General features: G+C 34.9%; 1 protein-coding gene and 1 non-coding gene across 2 annotated transcripts in view; one reads left to right on the forward strand and one right to left on the reverse strand.

The window, feature by feature from the left end:
• Positions 1 to 23817, forward strand: part of LOC138697671 (very long chain fatty acid elongase 4-like) — a 503185-nt gene that overhangs the window by 169255 nt on the left and 310113 nt on the right. The window lies entirely within an intron of this gene.
• Positions 13551 to 13623, reverse strand: TRNAV-CAC (transfer RNA valine (anticodon CAC)). Its single transcript has one exon. It is a non-coding gene; the product is annotated as a tRNA-Val (tRNA).

Genomic DNA, 23817 nt, shown 5'->3' on the forward strand with positions numbered 1-23817 from the left:
CGTCTTTCAGGTATGTAATAAACGATCATCGCACAAAATAATGTACGATTCACGAGCGGTAAGTTTGTTTTCATGTTCTCGGAAATTAAAAAAGCTCAACTACGTTTCGCTTTTTCAATCTTTTCCTCGAACATGAAAAGTCAACATACCGCTCTTGTAACGCATATTACTATTGCTTACAAAAAGTTTTGACTGTGTCATTGTCCCGCACTGTTCGTACGTTTACTAAGTACTTGAACTGCCTTCCGCAGTCATCCGTCGAGCTTCGAACGAGGAACAGCACGCTCTACATTGGAAGGTAATCGGGAGTCAGAGAATGAGCATACCTGATCTACAGAAATGGTGGAATGAAGATAAAGGAGTTCAAAGTTTGAAGCATTGCCACTAATAAACCAGTGCCATCGTTCATTTATGATAACCGTATTACATTTGGAAGCTCTGAAGAATATTAGATTTTTATAAATTTATGTATTTTTATAAGGAGAAAAAACATATATTGCATTATTGTAAAGCATTACAGTAAATAGGCCCATAAGATTATTATCAAAATGCAGCAACTAATTTATTAACGCTTTGTAGGGCTTGCTTACTTACTTACGGCTTTTAAGGATCCCACAGGTTCATTGCCGCCCTCACATAAGCCCGCCATCGGTCCCTCTCCTGAGCAAGATTAATCCACTCTCTATCATCATATCCTATCTCCCTCAAATCCATTTTAATATTATCCTCTCATCTACGTCTCGGCCTCTTTTTCCCTGCGACCTCTCAACTAACACTCTATATGCATTTCTGGATTCGCCCATACGTGCTATATGCCTTGTCCATCTCAAACGTCTGGATGCAATGTTCCTAATTATGTCACGTGAAGAATACAATGCGTGCAGTTCTGCGTTGTGTAACTTTCTCCATTCTCCTGTAACTTCATCCCTCTTAGCCCCAAATATTTTCCTAAGCACCTTATTCTCAAACACCTTTAATCTCTGTTCCTCTGACTCCAAGTTTTACAACCATAGAGAACAACCGGCAATATAATTGCTTTATAAATTCTAACTTTAAAATCTTTTGACATCAGACTAGATGACAAAAGCTTCTCAACCGAATAATAACAGGCATTTCCCATATTTATTCTCGTTTAATTTCCTCCCGAGTGTCATTTATATATGTTAATGTTGCTCCGAGATATTTGAATTTTTCCACCACTTCGAAGAATAAATCTCCAATTTTTATTGCACTTCCATTTCGTACAATATTCTCGTCACGAGACATAATCATTTCGGAATTTACTACCAAACTTATCGCTTTACTTGCTTCAAGTAAAATTTCCGTGTTTTCCCTAATCGTTTGTGGATTTTCTTCTAATATACTCACGTCATCCGCATAGACAAGAAGTCGTTCAATTGCAAAGTCTCTCTGTTATCCTGAATTTTTCTAATGTCATATTCTAGAGTAAGGTTAAAAAGTTAAGGTGATAGTGCATCTTCTTGCTTTAACCCGCAGTGAATTGGAAAAGCATCCGACAGAAACTGGCGTAAACGGACTCTACTGTACCTTTCACTTATTGTTAGACACATTTTAATTAATCGAACTAGTTTCTTGAGAATACCAAATTAAATAAGGATATTATATAAAACTTCTCTCTTAACCGAGTCATATGCCTTTCTGAAATCTATGAATAATTGATGTACTATACCCTTATACCTACTCCCATTTTATTATGTAGGGGTTAATCTTCAGAATATAAAATTGTAACACCTTCAATGAAGTTGCTTTATTCTTCCATAACTACATACAGATACGGCGTTTATGCTAAGCATAGAAAGGAAATGTCTGTATATGCTGCACTTCACAGCTGTGTGTAATTCCTTTTTATATACTTTAAGAAAATTCTGAATTTTTCAATAAATGTATCAGAACTACTCGAGCAGAGAAATTTGATTTGCATAACTACGATGACAGAGCAAGGTTGTGATTTTAAACGTTGTCATCCACTATACCCACCAGATTTGGTTCCAACAGACTACTTTTTGTTGTCAAATCCGAAACAAAGCTCCCGGATAACTCAGTTCGTAGAGCAAATGGCTACGTACTGGAGAATCCTGGGTTCAGTCAATAAAGATTACAATTTGATCTTCAGCTGAAATTATATTTAAAAATTAGGGATTTTTTTTATTCGGATCTAGAGAAAAATTGGAGATATTTGAGGGATTTTTAGTCTAAATAGGTTGGCAACACTGCGTCAAAGAGCTGCGCAATACTGTTGCAACTATGGTCCGTCCCAGGGCTCTGTGGAGTAACTTCACGCATATGGGAGCGGAGTCTATATGTGCCGCTGCCGGAGTGTATTGCAGGCAGCATCAGCTCGAGGCCGCTAGGGGTAAGATGCTAGTGGTAGAAGGTAGAGCAGATTTCAGATAGAAATGATCCAATCCCTGCAAGCGATTGCTATAGTGAGGATCACGTAAGAGTAGTTCCTAAAAGGCTAATTTGGCCGTCTCTTCAGTGTTGCCAACTGATAGTAGATATCACCAAAAGATGGTAAAATAACAATGCTATATACAATAATAATAATAATAATAATAATAATAATAATAATAATAATAATAATAATAATAATATAGTATTAACAATAACGATGAGTTGCTTATTTACCACATCTCATTTTTATGTTGGGGAGGTGTTTTATAAATGGTTCAATAATTTGTGAAAGAGTAGCTATATTTTCCTTCTGCACCTCTCGCACATTATGTTAGTAATTAGTAGATTACTGTATGATCTAATATTAAAATGTGTTTTGTCTTACAATATGAAATTAATTGCTTTGATTAAACAGTTTACGATTCACGATACGTAACCTAAAAATGTATTTTGTTTGATCACGTGAAATGATTAGTACGGATTCCGAAAACGAATACCACGTTGAAATGTATGCTTAAGAATATTTACTCCATTGTTGTAATGAAAGTCTAAACACGAAAGAAATTAATTAAAATATGAAATGGTATTTCTGTCGATTACTCAAGGCATGTATCACACGAAATATATTTATTTGCACTTAGCCTACCTGACTATAATCTTTAATTGTAACCAAAACACAAAGCAAGACATACGATAACTTTTATGTATTAATATTAATACTGGTATTAATTAATTATTAGTAAGTTCAAATTTTACTAGCTTCCAGTAATCGACCCAGAAATCTATAACAATTTCAATTTTCAGAATTTAAACTACCGACAACTTGTGTCACTGCTACCAACATAACAGTTATAAAATCATTATCAGTTGTAGTATTTCTCAGTACCGAAATTCGAAACGAAGTTGGCGAAACAAAATTCAACCTGCAAACTAGAAAATCACCACAATCCACTAGCATATGTAGTAAATTCTGTCCAAATTCAACGTCATAAATTTCTAGCGCAATAATTAATAATAGATCCCTATTAGAAACAACAACAACCAAATTTCTTGGCTTAAAAATCGATAATGTGTTAAATTGGAAAAATAATATTAAAGAAATTACCCCCGAACTAAATTCAGCTTGTTTTGCTATTAGACCTATGCAAAAGATAGTAAATATCAATACCTTAAAAACAATATACTTTGCATACTTCCACTCGGTAATGAGTTTTGGAATAATATTCTGGGGAAATTCCACAGATAGTAACAATATATTTATATTACGAAAAAGAGTAATTAGAATAATAATAGGTACCAAATCTAGGATATCGTGTAGGACTATTAAAAAAAAAACAAATAATGCCCATGGCTTGACAGTATATCTTTTCATTAATAATCTTCCTCGTATGTAATCGTGAAAACTTTGTAACTAATTCAACAGTTCATAGCATAAATACACCTCAAAAAATGACTTTCATACTCCATCGGCAAGTCTATCGTGCTATCAAAAAAGAGTGCATTATATGGCAGTAAAAAATTTTAATAGCCTCATTATCGATATAAAAAATGAAACTCAAAACATAAAATTATTTAGGGCCAAATTAAAGAAGTACCGGTACCTAATTTCTCACGCTTCTATTCTGTAGGTGAATTCATGACATTCAATAACACTTCATGAAATTGATACTACTAGTAGACTAGTAGACTATATTGTAAATCTCATCTGTATATATTTCATCTAGACTGTGACTATAAATTAAGACTTTATAATAGTATTAAGTTTTTTTACTTGTTCCATATTCTAGCTGTAAGCATGTATGAATACCATGGAATGTTATTAAATACAATACAATATAATACAATACAATGGTTGGGTTTCACCCTTAGGGTATTAAGTAAGCTGATCCGGACTGTAGCTTCGTTCAACCAATACCTTCCCTCAGAGCGATCATTGGCCCTAGCCCTCCCACATACTACTTGCGCAGAAGTCTTGTTTCGGGCCATAGTGAGGGGCACTTCATTTAATATTACGGCAACCGACACGACTGCAACATGTTGAAACAAACTGTTTCGTTGCGAGATCAAATGCTGCATTATTTTGGTGTGCGCCCGACCTAATGAATCAGTCTTTATTTATACTGGGTGTCAAATATCGAGCTATCGCTTTTTCCTTCGTCAGGTAACTATAACTCACCAAAGGCACTGACGTTCGATTCTCGAGACCATCTGAGATTCAGAGTGAAAATGATAGTAAGGGCTGTACTTCGATTTCCTGTCACACCAACGCTACTCTGGTATCACAATATCCTCATCTCATCAAATATAAATCGATTTCATCTAATAAGATAAAAATAAGTAACGGCCCACATTGGTAAATTTCCAATTCGTACAAAAATAATAGTTGATAATAAGCCCATAGAACAAGTAGGTAACTCATTTTGATTATTTAGGTTGTAATATAACTTATGACGTAGATAGAGATATTGACAACAAAATAAGCAAATTCCAGTGGATATGCGGAACAATAAATATAACACTAAAAAATAAAACTAGAAAAGAAACAAAACTAAAGTTCTATAAACCTATGGCGGTACTCGTGTTGACATATGGAAGCGAATCATGGATAATTAAAGAACGAGATAAAAGTAAATTACAGGCTGCAGAGATGAGGTTTCTTCGCAGAGTAAAGGGGTGTACAAGAAGGGATTTGATAAGAAATTAGGATATCCGTAAAGAATTAAATATATACAACATAAACGAAAAAGTTGAAGATTATAAAGAAAAGTGGAAAGAACACCTGTCTGGAATGGATAATGAACGAATTCCAGCACTGATACAACAATACCAACCTAAAGGCAAAAGAGATGTCGGATGTCCTCGGAAGAGGTGGAACTGAATAAAATGTGAAGACGGAATAGGTACTAAGCCTATACCATGAAGTGAAGATGATGATGAAAAATAAGTAACGAAAAAGCTAAGTACAGAACTAGCAATATGTAGTGCCATCCATTCTATTTTTGGATGAATGTCTTGCTCCCGGAAGGAACTTAATTTATTTCTTTCCAGTTCGTGGCCAGTTTCTCTCTGAGCTAAGATAATAATCTAGCCTGATAGACGCCAATAATTCTCCAGCACTATTACCGGGAATCGAATAACAACCGTTACTTTTATTGGCTCACGTCAAACAGGGGAATTAAAGTGTGGTATCTCCTGCCTCCTGAAGAGTAAAGAACAAATGTTTATGTCATCGTTCGGTATTCAGGAATGCATTAATACACTAACATACTTTCAAGAATGGCGGCCCAGATTTGCAAATCACGTTTCTGCGTATAAAAATATTTTCGTTCCTAGTCTGGTCACAAGTTTGGAGCAAGTTTTTCTTCCACTCCTCCTTCCCCTCACGCGCCGCCCAAACTGGCCACAACCGCCCGTGATTACAGATTAGTTCAGCTGCCCGATGTGCAAAACAGAGTATAGCAGCGAGCTTCCGCAACTAATGTAGCAGTCCACCCAGCACGCCTGGATATTATTCGCAGAAGCCTGGTTTCCGTCTGAAACACTTTATATTTCAATAATAGATGAATATTTATGGATTACTGAGATATTACTGAAGCAGCTACTCTATATTAATATTAATAACTAGTGCTGTCGATCGATCAAAATATTTAATCGATTAACGATTTGAATTTAATCGATTAATCGAGCTTTGATCGATTGGAAAAAGTTCTAATATACTGTAATACACATTACTGTTAAATTTAATTTGTGTTCGGTGGTAAGCATACGTATAAAATGTTACATATTTGTTTATACTGTATCGTATTACAAAATAATACCATTTTATTTTGCAATTCATTTTTGATTGATTTTCAGAAAAGTCTGTAATATATATTAGGAATATTTATTTTTCAGTCACTGACTTTACTGCAATATATGTAAGGTGCAAAACCCTTTACGTTACATGTTTTAAAAATCGTATGAACGTTTTCGTTGGACTAAGCCAACATCATCAGATACGACATTCACTTTAGCAATATCATTAGTCTCTACAAATACAATACATATTAAATAGTATACAGAGTAATAAAAACATACGAAAACCAACAGATGACATAAGAAAGACGTACATCAATAAGAAATAAGAACACGAACATAAACAAATTCACTAATATATTTCAAATATATATATATATATATATATATATATATATATATATATATATATATGTACTGTAATTGCATCTCTTCACATTTTACAATATGCAGTTTATTCTATTTTTATTTTTTATTATTTTACTTGTGAAGACTTGCAAACACATATATACATATTGTATCTTACATGTGTACTTTTAACTATTTGATAATAAGGGCAGTCACACAAGAATAACATTTGTATCCTATGTTGGTTCTTAGTATGTTTTATTACCCTGTATGCCATTTAATATGTATTGTATTTGTAGAGACTAATGATATTGCTAGAGTGAATGTCGTATCTGATGATGTTGGCTTAGTCCAACGAAAACGTTCATACAATTTTTAAAACATGTAACGTAAAGGTTTTGCACCTTACATATATTGCAGTAAAGTCGGTGACTGAAAAATAAATATTCCTAATGAATACCATTTTAGTTATTTACTAACATATTTATTATGAGGCTTATAATTTATTGTGTGAATTTCTCCGGGAATTTTTGAGACAAACATAAATAACAAGAAGTATGAAGACTCACCTAGTTAATACTGCTTCAGCTATGATTTTAAAAATGTGAGTGCATTCACATGCTCCGAATTAAGTGCCGCTCTACGTTTAGTAACAATGTTTCCTGCATCTCAAACACGAAATTTTTGTTTCTATCAAGCACTTCTCCACGATCGTTCAATTTAAATCCAAACGTTTAATCGAGTTTACCTCTCTAATTCTCATATAACATAATGGAGTTTAAACTTTTCACAGACCAGAGAAAACCGATTTTTTTATCAAACTAAACACACAAACTTCATATACAAATTCAGTACAGAATCTGCAACTGCAAAAGTACAGCGGTCGAAACAGAAGACTGGCCGCTATTGTAATCGAATTACCAGATTTTAGAAAGAGAAGAAGATAGTTACGCTCTCACTTACACACAGTGTAGACATGGCTATTTTATAAGGGATGAGGGGGACGAATCCCAGAAAAGTATGTATTTCATATGCTAGGAAGATGAGCTGACAAAAAGGTGGAAGCTTTCTTGGAAAACCATAAAACTTAAATAAGGGTTTCGCATTGTTTCAACTTTCATTAGAGGTAGGCTAGGTCACTGTCCTCATATCTCCATCTATTTCTGAAGTGTTTGTGCAAAGATTTTTCCTACGCTACCTGCTTTGCAGTTACAAAATAACAGTACTATTGTGCTTTTAAGTAAGCAATTTTCGAGAGAGGAATATTGTCGGAATTTTTAGTATGAGTTTGTATTAACAAAATAATAATTAATATCAAATACAACCGATTAATTTTAATCGACTCGATTATTTGATTAAATATTTTTGATCGATTAATCGTACAACAGAAATAGATCGATTAATCGATTAGATTAACACTAATTATATAAATTCGTCTGCAAACGAATTTTAAAATGTTACATTTGTTCGGATCAAATTTTTACACATTTAAAGAACAAAACTAAAATTCTTTCAATCATTTATCATTCATCATAATGCACCGCTCTCCTAAATTGACTGATCATAACTTGAGAATTAAATCAATGGCTTTCCTAAAACACGCTATAAAATGTGTTATATAGAACAATTTTTATTTCAGAAACAAACAAATTATACTAAACCAGTGATATCAATTGATGCCCATAGGCGCAAGCGCACGCTTTAGAGCTCAGTAGAGACTGAGCGCTTTACATCTGAAAGGAAAGAGACAGACGAGTGAGATTAGTATATGCCGCTTGGTCGAGCTATATTCAGGGATAACCAGCACTGATTCAATGAATAAAGGGAAGAGAACGTATTAAAACTGTATCCATGTTAATTTTTAAATATGTCTGAGAAGTATAAGTGCATTATAAGAATGTAGGTTTGTAAGTTTTAATTTTAATGCTCATTTTTCACAAGTATGATTTTTTATTCAAAAGGAATACTTTTTCAATTTGTTTACAGAAAAATGAAATTTTCAGATATAGGCCTATTTATTTAGTAGCTAGCCTTACATGTACTGAATCAATGTTGTCGTAAATCTAATATACCGTAAATACGTATTAATGAAGATAGTGTATTACAAATTTGAAAATATTCTCATGGAAAATTAATGCTTGTAAGAAAATGAATTAACAAAGCAACTACTGATACATCATAAGCAAAAGATACGTGCCCATGTGTTATAAAAATGTCAGCTCTATAGCTTCAGCAGGTTTCGAGAAAATAATTTAATATTCTGATGATAGGAAGTTGCTCACCAATATCACCTTAAAAGCATAATACGATAAGAGTTTTGTTATGTAATATTAATTACATTTAAAACATATACAGTACCTAGGTAACTTTGCTTTGTACTATAATATTGTTTTGATTAGTTCATTGATTACTTTTATAGGGCTAAAGATACCACCAAGATCAATTCCAACTTATCATGGCATACTCAGTCTCTTTTTTTTTTTTTTTTTTTTTTTAGATATCACTTTCTTTATGAATGATATGTTTCATTCACTTAGTACAGTAGGCCTATAGTTGTTGGCACTACGTAATTTATGAGAATATTCCTTCTTAACTCTTTATTATGTTATTAAAGTTTAAAACACAACTGCAATATCAAGAAGTTGGTGTAAATACTTTTATTTTGCAGACAATAAAGATAATATCAAATAGAAAGGAGCTATATAAAAATAAAGACATAAAATTTCAAGTTACGTTTGAAATTTGTGCACCACTGTTTTCTTAATCCTAACAGGCTGCTATTCCTTCTTCCGTAAGTAGCGCTTGATGCCCGCGCACGACGTCAAGGTCAGAAAAATGCGCTTGCTTTGACATCACTGTACTAAACTGTTTGTTTGAAATATATTTTAATCCATCCCCTGAAATTAATTACGTTATTTATGGTTCGCCCTGTATATAATGTATTACATTGTACTACTTCGCTTCGTCAATACACTCTAGGCTATAGCCTACTCAATTCCGGCGAATTTGACGTGGCTTACTAGCGCAGCGATGGACCCGCCGCAGGAAGGATCACGACCCATAATAGCATGCTCTCTGACAGCAATTTAACTCGACCTCAATAAAAGTCTGAATGCACTTTCTATCAGTGAGTCTGGAAACGAATGCTTCCTATACCAAGTTGTGAGAATGAGGCGAACAACAATTTCGTTTGAGGTCGCCTACTTTACAGTGGTGCACACCTACAAGTACCAGCCTGATCCTAAGTGTGTTGAATGATCGGCTGGATTACATAAATAAGGTGGTTATATTTATTTACTCGGCCAAGTATACAGCGAGCGAGTTTTTATTCAGAATTCAAGGACGACTTTTTACGGTAGATGTGTACAGAAATAAAATAAATATTCGCATTATTTCCAGTCTCTTTACCACCGCTGAATCGTGAAGAATTAATAGTTTCCAGCAGTTTTCCAATTTATATCTGTCAATTCCATGGCTCGACCATCGGAAAGCCTAAAATATCACTACTTTAGAATGTTTAACAGTTAACATTCTTGCTACTGATATTATTATTATTATTATTATTATGATTATTATTATTATTATATTATTATATTATTATTATCTATATATAATTTTCATATATTCATAGCCATCTTCAATATGGTGTTTTATTATTGGGGAATCATAGTTCATCTTTTAATATTTTTAAATTACAGAAGAAAGCAGTGAGAATTATTTTTGGTGTTGGACCAAAAGAACATTGTAAACCGTTATTTCAATCCTGTAAAATTCTCACTCTTCCATCGTTATATGTATTGCAGTGTTTGTTATATACCAAAATGAATATAGATAATTTCCCTTTGAACTTGCATTTTCACGAACACCATACGAGAAGTTGTAACGATATAAGTCTTGATTAATGCAGATACAAGACTACACAAAACAGTTTTATTATATGTCTCTGAAGTTTTATAATAGCTTACCAAATTCAACTAAAAATTTAAATTATGATTCATTCAAATCGTTAATTAAAAGAAAATTGTATGAACACAGTTTGTATAGCATTAACGAATATTTTAACTTGGCAACTAATCTTTTATGATTTTATTTATATTGACGTTGCTATGCATTATGTACTTATGTCCAAGCAATAAAGTACCTATCTATCTATCTATCTATCTATCTATCTATCTATCTATCTATCTATCTATCTATCTATCTATCTATCTATCTATCTATCTATCTATCTATCTATCTATCTATCTATCTATCTATCTATCTATCTATCTATCTATCTATCTATCTATCTATCTATCTATCTATCTATCTATCTATCTATCTATCTATCTATCTATCTATCTATCTATCTATCTATCTATCTATCTATCTATCTATCTATCTATCTATCTATCTATCTATCTATCTATCTATCTATCTATCTATCTATCTATCTATCTATCTATCTATCTACCTATCTACCTACCTACCTACCTACCTACCTACCTACCTACCTACCTACCTACCTACCTACCTACCTACCTACCTACCTACCTACCTACCTACCTACCTATCTATCTATCTATCTATCTATCTATCTATCTATCTATCTATCTATCTATCTATCTATCTATCTATCTATCTATCTATCTATCTATCTATCTATCTATCTATCTATCTATCTATCTATCTATCTACCTATCTACCTAGCTACCTACCTACCTCCATGCCCTCCCAAGTGCCTTCATGGCGTGTGACGGGGATACCTTTACCTTTTTACCTTATATTATTGTTTATTTATTACTCCTAAATACGCATTACCCATCCCCATATGATCGATGTTTTCCTGCCCATGACTTTGATTCTGAGTCTGGTCTTGGCTCTACCTAAACATGACGCTTGCCGATTGTAGGGGACTTACTCCGCGTGTTGTATCTAAGTAGGTGAACATCGACTTTCTTCTATATCGACGAGCAGTGTGTTTCATATAAGAATTTTTGATGCTTCATTCTGTTAACACAAATCTGGTAAATGATCAATGAGAAGTTTTGGTGTTTTATTTTGTGAAAGCAACAGCTTATGCACCATTAATTGTCTTATTCTTACTGAAAAATGTTTTCTGGAGTTTCGAGATTTTGGAATAAAGGCTGGTTCACAATAAACCGGAAACGAGAATCGGAACGAAAACGAAAATGGTAAAATTGTTAAAATGTATACATTAAAATGTGAGCATTCACAATGAACGAAAAGCTTGCCGGGGCCCGGTATCAGGAACGGAGAGTTGGCCAAGTTTCAACTTTGGCGTTCACGTTTCCATCACAGCCCACTAGATAAATTCAATTGCCATCTGAAAGCTATTTTGTCGTCGTATATTTTGTAGCAAGAAGACCGTGACATAACCTATGCATTATTTTGTTCTGTGCTGTGCATCATGGAGCAAGTTTTATTTGATGAGATTCTAATATTGAGTCTTGAGGAAAATCCTCACGTTTACGATAAGCGGCGCGCCTCGTATAAAGATGAGAAAATGAAGGAGAATACGTGGCTTTCAATAGCTGCATCTTTGAACAGCGATCGTAAGTGAATCATATTTTATTACTGTATTGGTTGTATGACACACTACATATTCATGCTTCAATTCAATAACTACTGTTGTGTTCATTTTTGTTCTATTACAAATGTTTCTTCTCTAATTATTTTACGTTATGGTAGACTTAAAATAGGTTGTGATAATAAAGATGCATGGGCATATTTATAGTACCGTTGAAATTTTGAAGTTGGTTAACCTGTGTTTATGTTGGCTGCCTTGTACTCATGAGAGAACGCCATTGGTCAATTATACACAAATAACATCAGAATGCGTAATATCGACTTTAGATATCGTTATTGACATGCATATCGATATGTATAGTAAACTGGACGATAGAATTCTTCTGGATCAAGGCCCACGTCGGAACATACGGTAATGAACTTGCGGATCGACTAGCGAAGGCAGCGGCACAAAACAAGGATGCAGCAGTATGTTATGATAAAATCCCAAAAAGTATTATTCTAAGTGAAATAGAAGAAGAAGGAAAACTAAAATGGCAAGAAGAATGGGACGACACCACAAAGGCAGCGATAACAAAATCCTACTTTCCTAATGTAAAAGAGAGGCTTAAGATGGAATTAAATATTACAGCCATCTTCACATCAATGGCGACAGGACACGGGACGACTAGAGCCTACCTCCATCGATTCAAGTTACTGGAGAATGCAACATGTCCGTGTAATAGAGGAGGTCAGACTATAGATCTCTTGCTGTATGACTGCACAATATTAAGAAAACAAAGGGGAATTCTAAGAAACAGCATCTCGAAGACAGCAAGTTGGCCACCTAACAAATATCAGCTTATAAAATTTCATCTTCAACCATTCATTACCTTCACCAATTCAATAGATTTTGAACAATTGTAGGAATGCATTTATTGCTAGGTTACACATATTTATCATTCAACTTTTATAAAATTACCAATTTGTTAAAAAAAACTCACAATTGCAATATATTCCAATCATGTATATATACTTTCTTTTATTTTTATTTAGGTTAAGCCATATATATGTATTTGTATTAATTCTCTATCTTCCTTACGTAATATCATTGTATTCAAATGTATAATTATCGTAGGAAACTGAAAATCTAAAACATGTATTATTACTCTGTAATGGAGCATGTTGTTCGATTAAAAAAAATGCATAGTCGTCTACGTTCTCGGTTTATTGTGAATCAAAAATTTTCATATTCACGTTCTCTGCTTCTCGTTTTCACTCTGGCTCTCGTTCCCGGTTTATTGTGAACCAGCCTTAAAAGCGACGATAATTTTACTTACGAGAACAGAATTACATAATACAAAACTGTTTTCCGCCCGTAATCGAAACGGAAAACTTGCGGAAGGCGCAACAACTATAATCACTACACTATCGAAACGATGATTAATTGAATCGAATACAATATTACTTAAAAAAAACAACTATGTTTCCGCCCGGGATCGAACCGGGGACCTTGCGCGTGTGAGGCGCACGTGATAACCGCTACACTACGGAAACACATGTTAAAGTACCTACCTAGAATTGATGACCATTATATGCGTGTTCGTGTCTGTATGTGTGTGTAAAAGACTATCGCTTTAAAAAAAATGTAAATCGCTTGCGTACACGCGCACTCAAAAATAATAGTAGACTTGCAGCATCAGTCGTGAGTGAAATGCTCCCATTGCTTATGCTGGAGTGGCAGCAGATTGCTATACAGATAACGAGCCAAACGGGTAAGCTCACATTGCTGCCATTCCAATGTCTTTTGCTGTGCTTGAGACGCCAGTGAAAAGACAGACTGCAATAGTTCCCGCTGCATTCCACTTGCGATATACAGCACATGAGAATATGTTAATTATTGTTAAAGAAATGAAGGGCCGTTGGCTAGGGTTGCCAATTGGTGGACAATTTCCATTTAGGGTAATCTGGTGTTGTATGGCAGTTCTGAAGTGTATTTTGAAAATGGAATATTTTCAGGTGATAGATAACATTCCCATGTAAATATAAAAATTGGACATTTGTACTTTGAAGAGGTGGAAAAATTCAAATACCTTGGAGCAACAGTAACAAAAATCAATGACACTCGGGAGGAAATTAAACGCAGAATAAATATGGGAAATGTCTGTTATTATTCGATTGAGAAGCTTTTGTCATCCAGTCTGCTGTCAAAAAATCTGAAAGTTAGAATTTATAAAACAGTTATATTACCGGTTGTTCTGTATGGTTGTGAAACTTGGAGAGACGAACAGAGGTTAAGGAAGTTTGAGAATAAGATCCTCAGTAAAATATTTGGGGCTAAAAGGAATGAAGTTACAGGATAATGGAGAAAGTTACACAACGCAGAACTGCACACATTGTATTCTTCACCTAACATAATTAGGAACATTAAATCCAGACATTTGAGATGGGTAGAGCATGTAACACGTATGGGCGAATCCAGAAATGCATATAGAGTGTTAGTTGGGAGACCGGAGGGAAAAAGACCTTTGGGGAGGCCGAGACGTAGATGGGAGGATAATATTAAAATGGATTTGAGGGAGATGGGATATGATGATAGATACTGCATTAATCTTGCTCAGGATAGGGACCGATGGCGGGCTTATGTGAGGGCGGCAATGAACCTCCGGGTTCCTTAAAAGCCATAAGTAAGAAAGATAACATTCCCATTGAATAAGATATTCGCCTCGTAGTTCAAGACATTTTCACCTGACGGTGGCTGGGAAAACTGGAATATCCTTAGGAAATTACTCAAACACCGTTCCTGCTTACCACAACATGTTCCCGGAGTAAGGCCCGTAGCACACCTGAAGAGTTTTCGCTAGCGAGAAATGTGTTGCGAGAAAGAGGCGAAGAGCCTTCCTCCACACACTTGGCGAGTTCTCTTTATCACAGATCACACCTCGCTATGATCATCTATGCACTGCCTTCATGCAGAAAGCATTTATCTGATTATAGTAATGACTCGTTGGGGGAAATATTATAGGTTATGTATTTACGTATATTGTCGTGCTTAAATATATAACCTGTAAGTATATTGTCGTACTTTACAAATTACGTACGAACGCTTTGTTGAATCTGAGTATTCAGATGATGAGGAAATGGAGTTACATGAACATATTTTGTTCATGAAAAGAAGAAGTAGGTCTAAAATTAAAGCCAGAAATATCTGAAAATCACATTGTATCTTACGAAAATAAGGGCGAGTTTTGGACACTGGTTTCGATTTGAATGATGATACGTTTAGGCGATATTTCAGGTTCAATGGACCACAGTTTTTTTTTTTTTTTTTTTTTTTGCCATTCATGATATGATAGAGAATTCTTTGCTATATTCTGATTAAAATTACGTAAACTGTTAAGATATATAAATAAATTATTTCAAATGTTAAATCAATACTATTAAATCTCATCAAAATAAAATATAACCCTATTTATTTTCAGATAATCTGATATTTGTCTTCAGATTTCTTCTTTGAATTTCGTGTTTTTATAGTTCTCATCCCGTGTATCATATAAATAGGTCTACGGGTGACATCATACAAGTTCGATAAGTTTCTGACTGCAATTATCAGCCATCTTTCCTCATTTTCAGATAAAAACAATACAATTCATCGCCATCTGTGATATCTTTTTCTACATTCAATGGTCATAAAGAGTATAAATTTCAAACATCTTTGATAAATGTGTCAAGAAAATTCGCTGAGCTACCGATTCCAGCGAGAAACTAGCGCGAGGTTTTTGCCTTGAGCGAGAATCTCTTCCAGTGTGTGGACGTCCATTTGAATCCATGTTATCAATTTTTTAATTTTCTCGCAACACATTTCTCGCTGGCGAAAACTCTTCAAGTGTGTTACGGGCCTAAAAGCCACCTAGCCGCTGTACTATAGCAACGGGAAGTGATACTGTATTGGGCTAAAAGCTAAGCGATCTTACCATTTAGTACCCTACGATAACATTGGAAGTGTACTGTAGTGTCTTCAAGGAAATTCTTCCGGAAGTATTTAGCGAGAAGCACAAAGATGGTCTGTGTTCGTGTGTTGCCAAGGAGAAGACCTCACGAACAATATCGTTCAACACAGTGGGCGTCATAAAACAACCCATGGGATTAAGGGTCGGAACATGTTGCTTTTAGAGAACAAGCGAACATCTCTCGAAGCACTGTTAAAACAATTAGAACATCAATAAAAAGTTAGTGTGCGAGTATAAAAGCTAAATCTGCTGGAGGCGAAAGTTTTCACCTTGCAGCCGGTTTGACAAAGATAATAAAACTACAAATATTAAGCAACAAGTGATTCCTGGTTTCTATGATTTAACATCACGTAAGAACACATGCACTTGTTTTATTAGTTCTTATCTAATGCATTAGCATGATATACTACTCTGTAACTGAACGGATGAACAAAAAACCATGAACTGAAGAAATTAGGGAATACGCACATTTCACCAGAAACTTACATCCAAAAACAGGAAACCGTTTCTCCGTCAGAGACAATTTCACAATTAACTGGTATACTGTATATAAAGCACATGAGAATATCCAGTAAATATTATTATTCTTATTTATACGTATATAATATAATAATTTATCTTCCTCTGATTGAGATTCTGACTGGTAATGTATATCTATTATTTATCAGGCAGTACATCTCACTTGACGATATGTGTCAGAGGAAGAACAATTTGTTTGTATGCATCTGAAGTCAGACTAGTGTAATATGTAGCTAGTTGGCGATGTATACAATGGAGGGGGAAAGGAACTGGCCATCCTACCCCATTATCTCCTGACCTAGTTGCTTCATAAGTACTGCCTTCTTGGTATCACTTGTGAGGTTCAGACCTGTCTTCGGACAGTTGACTAAACAACAACAATATAATGTCGTAGGCTAAACACATGAAGAAAGATGAGTGGAACAGAGAAAAATTCTCTCCGGCACCGGGATTTGAACCCGGGTTTTCAGCTCTACGTGCTGACGCTCTATCCACTAAGCCACACCGGTTTCCCATCCCGATGTCGGATCGAATCCTCTCAGTTTTAAGTTCCACCTCTTGGGTTCCCTCTAGTGGCCAACCCTCATGCATTGCGTCATAGATGTATGACAGTGGCACAGTGTCCATACATGTGCAGAGGTGCACACGTTATTAGTGACTAAGTGGCCGGGATCTGACGGAGTAAGCGCCGTCTTAAATCACTAAAGTGAATTTTTCTCTGCTCCACTCATCTTTCAACATATGATGAAGCAGAATATCTTCACGGTAATATCATATGTACTTCGGCATATCATAATAATATATGATATGCGAATAATCACTTAGTGATTTAAGACGGCGCTTATTCCGTCGGATCCCGGCCACTTAGTCACTCATAACGAGTGCACCTCTGCACATGTATGGACATTGTGCCACTGTCATACATCTATGACGCAGTGCATGAAGGTAGGTCACTAGAGGGAACCCAAGAGGTGGAACTTAAACTGAGAGGATTCGATCAGACATCGGGATGGGAATCCGGTGTGGGTTAGTGGATAGAGCTGAAAACCCGGGTTCAAATCCCGTCGACGAGAATTTTTCTCCGTTCCACTCATCTTTCATTATATGATGACGCAGAATATCTGCACGGAAATATCATATGTATTTCGGTACATCATAATAATATAAACACATGAAATCAAAAATATTACCTCTGTGAAAAAGGTGCTTTGAAAGAACTGAATTCTCAAAATATTATAAGTTGTTTCTCTTTTTGTGTATTTAATTTTCTAATTCCAATTTTATACACATAACTTACATTATGTAGATTATATACACTTTTTTTCTCAGAAGTAATATTTTTGACTTAATGTGTTTTATTATGATGTACCGAAGTACATAGGAATTCTGCGTTTTCATATGATGAAGGATGGATGGAGCGGAGAAAAATTCTCTCCGGCACCGGGATCCGAACCCGGGTTTTCAGCTCTACGTGCTGACGCTTTAACCACTAAGCCACACCGGATTCCAGTTCCGATGCCGGATTGAATCCTCTCAGTTTAAGTTCCACCTCTCAGTTTCCCTTCAGTGGCCAACCCTCATGTACTGTGTCACAGATGTGTGACAGTGGCACAATGTCCAACACACTATGTGCAGAGGTGCACTCATTACGAGTGGCTAAGTGGCCGGGATCCGACAAAAAGGAATTTAAAATTTGTATAGATAGTCCTGGAGAATTTATGTATTGGTATGAAATCTATAGAAAAGAAATTACGCAAAATTTTGAAATAGTTCCACGTGCTCCAAACCTCCCAGCGATTGAAATACGTTGTATTTTTCTTCCAGATATTTGAAGCAAAGTTCAGAGTGTCTCTTCTTTTCACAATTCACTTCTCTGCTCTGTGCATCACTTTTTTTCAAAACATCCTGTTGGGTCGACTAACAAAGTCAATGTTCATCTTCCTATCGATTGCAATGATGTCAGCACGTTTGTTGGAACTTTCGGTTCATGTCCACGGTACTTATTCACAGATTTCAAAGTTTTCAATACTGTGAATAAGACGTTTACATCCAGGTGGCCGTGGCCGAAGTACGGCCGTAATTATGAAACCCATTTACTTTTAATTTTTTTGACCATGAATGTAACAATTTTGAACAACTTAGTATTTTCCCGGAATCTTGAGGATAAGACCTTTCCATCGATATGTAACACATAGTTTGTAATTTTTTAAGTTTTCTTACAATTTCTGATACTAATACAAATTATATACGGGGATTTCATTTCAAAACTTCTCAGGCTAAATAACTATTTATTTCAATTAAATTTAATTTAAACAAAAAAACTCATCAGTTTAGTTATTGAGGGGAAGTTTAAAACTAGGATTAATAATATTTTAGGCACACGCTCACCCCACCTACCCTTTCAAATTCCAAATGATATCCCTATATTATGATACTTAAATCAGAAAGAGAATACAACTGTTTAAAATTCTCATTCATCTGTTGTCACATATTTTGTTTCCTATCGTCGCTTGGCAACCTGGATTGCTGTTATTGTCAGTTGCTTGTAGGATGGAAACACAGTTTATTTTGGGTAATTTCTTAAATTCAATTAATCAAATTTACTAAATTAAAATACTAAGACCCGACGGTGCTCGACTTCTTTCTTTGGGGTCATTTGAAAACAGTGTTTCATACTACTCCGTCTGAGGATATTCAAGAACTAATAAATAGAATAATAACCCAAGAAAGCGGATTAGTCAGAACACACTACAAAAAGTTCGCGAGGAGTTCCGAAATAGACTATGTTACGTCTAGCAAATAGTTGAACAGTTTTCCGTCTACAGGAGGCTGAAGATCACACAACAAAATACCAGTCTAGTATATACAGTCGCGAAGCTCAATACGTAGTAAATATGCAAACATTAGGTAGTTGCTCACCACTAGGATCGCTAATATCGCCTCATTACAGGCAATGCAAAATAGTACCGTCACAGTCTATTGTTTCTAGCACCCTCAAAACTCAAGCTTCGTGACTGTATATAGTAGAGTGTGAAAATACTCTCCTAACGATGTTGTTCCCGTATACTTCATTACAGCAAGGGTTGTAATGACAGCTCGTACACGCGGCCCATCTTTCAGGTATCTTGCAAGACACGCCATGATCACTGCTCCTCCCATGTCCAATTAGCTGTTAATTACGTTGGGTAACTTTCAAGCACGTTTTATGCTATAGAAATTCAGTGATTAACAGTAATATATTGAATATGAACGTTTGTAAACATAAACATAACAATGTAACCGAACAATAGGCTTTCAAAAAAATTAGAACGAGCAACATAAAACTTTAAATGAGGAGACGGTTGAAACCCGCCTCAAACTCGGAAATTACAGGTGCAACCTTGCACGTAGGCTACGGGTCTGCCTCATGTCCGGGGCGTGATATTCCTCGTCCCTTTACTGTAATTTCTCCTTTCCATCACTTCGCCAGAGGCATGCAACCCAATTTGAATGTAGGCAACTCCTATGTATCACTTGCGCAAATCAATGAATAAAAACTTAATAATCCTGTCATTATCGCGACGTGAAACAGAACACTGTCTGCTCTGAGGCTTTGTGGTGGAGCAGATTTTATTTCTTCAATTTTATTTTACTTCAATAGTTAGTCAGAGATAAAAGCCGACTCAGAGAAACCGTTGCAATGTATGTGGCAAGGTTGGCAAAGGTAAACGTATTCATATTATAGGCCACGGAGGCCCACAGAATAACGAAAGATTAAGGTTAAGACCAGCGGTGACCAAAACTCGAGTTGCAGTGATTACATGCGACAGACAGCCTATGAAATAAGGAGATTGAGGAAAGATACTTGGCATGAAAACTACAACCAGTGGTGGTTCCTGTACTAACACCTTGATCAATCCCGCGGATAAAAATCTCAAGCTTTGCTGTATCAGTAATGTCGCTGCTGCCATCAAGAGCCAGTGAATAACATACGATTTTTCTTGCTTCCTTTTTTAACCTTCCTCTTGAATATAATCAGGAATTTTCTAAATTCTTCTTTCGATACTTGGTCGAGAAATTCGTAGTTTTTTCAAAATTAAAAACTTCTTATGGACAAGTTATTTAAGCTATTTTAATCATTACTCTTTTGAGAAATTCTGTTCTATTAAAAGGCTTTAGAGCACGAGATATTTCAAACCCCATTAGGTAGCTGACTTCCTTACATTTATTTATCTCATCTTTCTCTTCTTGGCTATGATTTAAGACATGTCAATTCCTGGCGTTTAATATAATCAATTTTCTATTATATTATTATTAAATGAATAACTACTGAATAGTTACCCTCATCTAAAGATTAAGAAGATAAAAATTGAGATAATTCCTAATAATTTTATGCTTTTAGGGAGAAGATCTAAAAATATTAATATTCATGCACGTACAGAAGAATTATAGAAACATATACTTAGTGGTCAGTAATAATAATAATAATAATAATAATAATAATAATAATAATAGTAATAATAATACAGTATTCTGCGTGGCAATTAATGTTTCTATATATTCCTAATTGAACCGTTGAGCAAAGTAAACATATTACATTTTGTCCGACAGAACAACAAAGAAGTTCTCTTTCTCATTATTTAAGAAACCACCTCTTACTGCTTGTAGAGACAGAGTTTGTAGAGCGACATTATACCACCACTGTTTGCCTTCAGTACGTGAATGAAACACACAGCAATGTACAGGAAACTCCTCGTACCCGTTTGAATGTCTGTGATTACACGATGTAATGACGACACCCGCTTTGGTCACCGCTGTTATAGACAATTAGTATCAGCTTGGCTCGATTAGCCAAAGGCTATATAATATAATATAATATAATATAATATAATATAATATAATATAATATAATATAATATATACGATGGTCATTTCATAAGTCAAAATTTTTACTACAACAAAAATTGTATATTTTTTGGCGTTGTTTTCAAATTTATTAAATTATTATTATTATTATTATTATTATTATTATTATTATTATTATTATTATTATTATTATTATTACATTGACTGTAATACGGTCAACAACTCTTCTTCTCTACATCTGATTCACTACTTTACCTCGTATTGTTGAGACTCTATACACCTGTAGTCTGGAATTGTTATAGGCCTACAAAATAACTCGGAAAAATGATGATCTAACCCAAATTAAAAAAAAAAATAACGTTATGTTCTTATAGATATGTTGAGTAACGCCAACAATATTTATATGAGAAAAATTGTAAATAGCACAATAAAATGCTTTGATATTAAAAACAAAAAATAAGTAAGTAATATTAACAGATTTACGAGGCTAAAAGTTTCAACTCCGTTGAAGGTGCTCGTTATGATTTAACCATTAACTACATATGCAAAAGCATGGCACTTCCTGCTCATTTGATTAGCGTAGTGCAAGCAGACGTTTACGAAAATAGGAAGCATAAAGCAGGACATAGACGGTCAATTATTATAAAAAGGGAGATAAATCTCGAAGGGTCGAATACTTTCTATATAAGTTACTCTTTCTTTTCCGTTACTGACGTGGCAGACAACGTATCTCAATCGCACAGGACTTGAAGCGACACAAGATGGATTCCTCCTGCGAGAGTCGCAGGTGGTCTAGCGTCCTGTCGATGTAAGGACTCGAACTCACGACCCTAGACATGTTTCATTTGCATCTGAGTGATAAATAACATCAAACTAATTGCCTATCTGTTAGATGAAGTATCAGACAGCCAGCGCCAAAGGTCTACTGTTCGAATTTCCGACACACGCTTTCGTGCCTGTGTAATTATTTATCTTTCATTGATATCAATCACTACTTAAGTGTCGTATTTATGGTAGTCGTGACGCACAAGAAGGATGCGGTATAAATGCGAAACAGGAAATTTACTGTTGAAAGACAAAAAAGATTATTTGATAACTTTCGTTTTCTGCATTGCAAAGGAAGGACATTTTTATAATCCTGAATGTAAGACACCTAGCTTCAGGTACAGACTTTACAGCTTAATTAGATAGTTCCAAGCGAGCGCCATATAGCCAATCAACCAGCTCATTGACACTCGATTGACCTATGAGAATCTGATTATACTGATTGTACTGTACACAGCATGATCCTCTAAAATTAATAACTGACAATTTTTTCCTCTTATGTACATTTGTTTATTCTACATTCACTTTTTTTTTACCGTAATATCTGCTTCGATAGTAAGTCTGTATTCATGCATATTATGTTCATTATTGGCGGAAAAAGAGTTAATGACCTTAGGTTCTTCTTCTTCTTCCTTCACGTGTTAGACATTATTGTCTGTAGCAATCTACATATCTTGTTCACGCCACTGTTTTTTGGGTCTTCCTATATATATTTTCCCTACCGGTTTATAATTCTTAAAACGAAATGGTAGTCTGTCTATGTTTATTCTTTGTACATGGTTTATCCACTTGGTTTTATACTCTTTAGTTTTATCGTTCAGATTATATATATCTAATTCTTTTCTTATATCGTCACTTCTTTTATGGTCTATTTTCTTATAGCCAGCAACTGCTCTTAGAAATCTCATTTCATTTGCTTCAAGTTTGCTTTTATTTTTCTCTGCCATGAACCAAGTTTCGCTCCCATACAATAGTTTTGGCACTGACATTACTTTATAAAACTTTATGCTCGACCATGCCGAAATGTACTAATTATACACCCGGTAGCAGTCCTTTAATGCATGTCATTAAAGTACACCTACTCATTAAAGTACAGGTCTTCAGCCAATGATAACTCAGCTTACATGTGTTCAGCCAACGACAAGTCAGCTTTGTACCGTTATAAAACCGCAAGTATCGATTATTCTCGGATATGCAATCGAAAGAGAATTAGCGAAAAGTCACGGAGGCTGGAAATCCAATACTGTCGCAGAAGGTTATGTTCTGTTACTATAATAATTAGCGTTAATTGTAAATAATATTCAAATAAATTCAATTTGTCATTCGTTTTTCAATGTCGAATTCAATAATCAAGGTTATAATATTATAATATTATCAAGTTTAACGGGACTACGTCAAGGTCAATGACATTATTGTTCCTCGGAAAAAATCAATACTTTCGCGTCTGCGCACATCTCACAATTCACGACCTAGAACAAGGTCACTTCCGATCTTGTCAGATACCTACAAATAAAATGTATACATCTGAATACCGGTAATTTCAAGTTAGAAA

The sequence above is a fragment of the Periplaneta americana genome, chromosome 4, assembly GCF_040183065.1.
Source record: "Periplaneta americana isolate PAMFEO1 chromosome 4, P.americana_PAMFEO1_priV1, whole genome shotgun sequence".
Lineage (NCBI taxonomy): Eukaryota > Metazoa > Arthropoda > Insecta > Blattodea > Blattidae > Periplaneta > Periplaneta americana.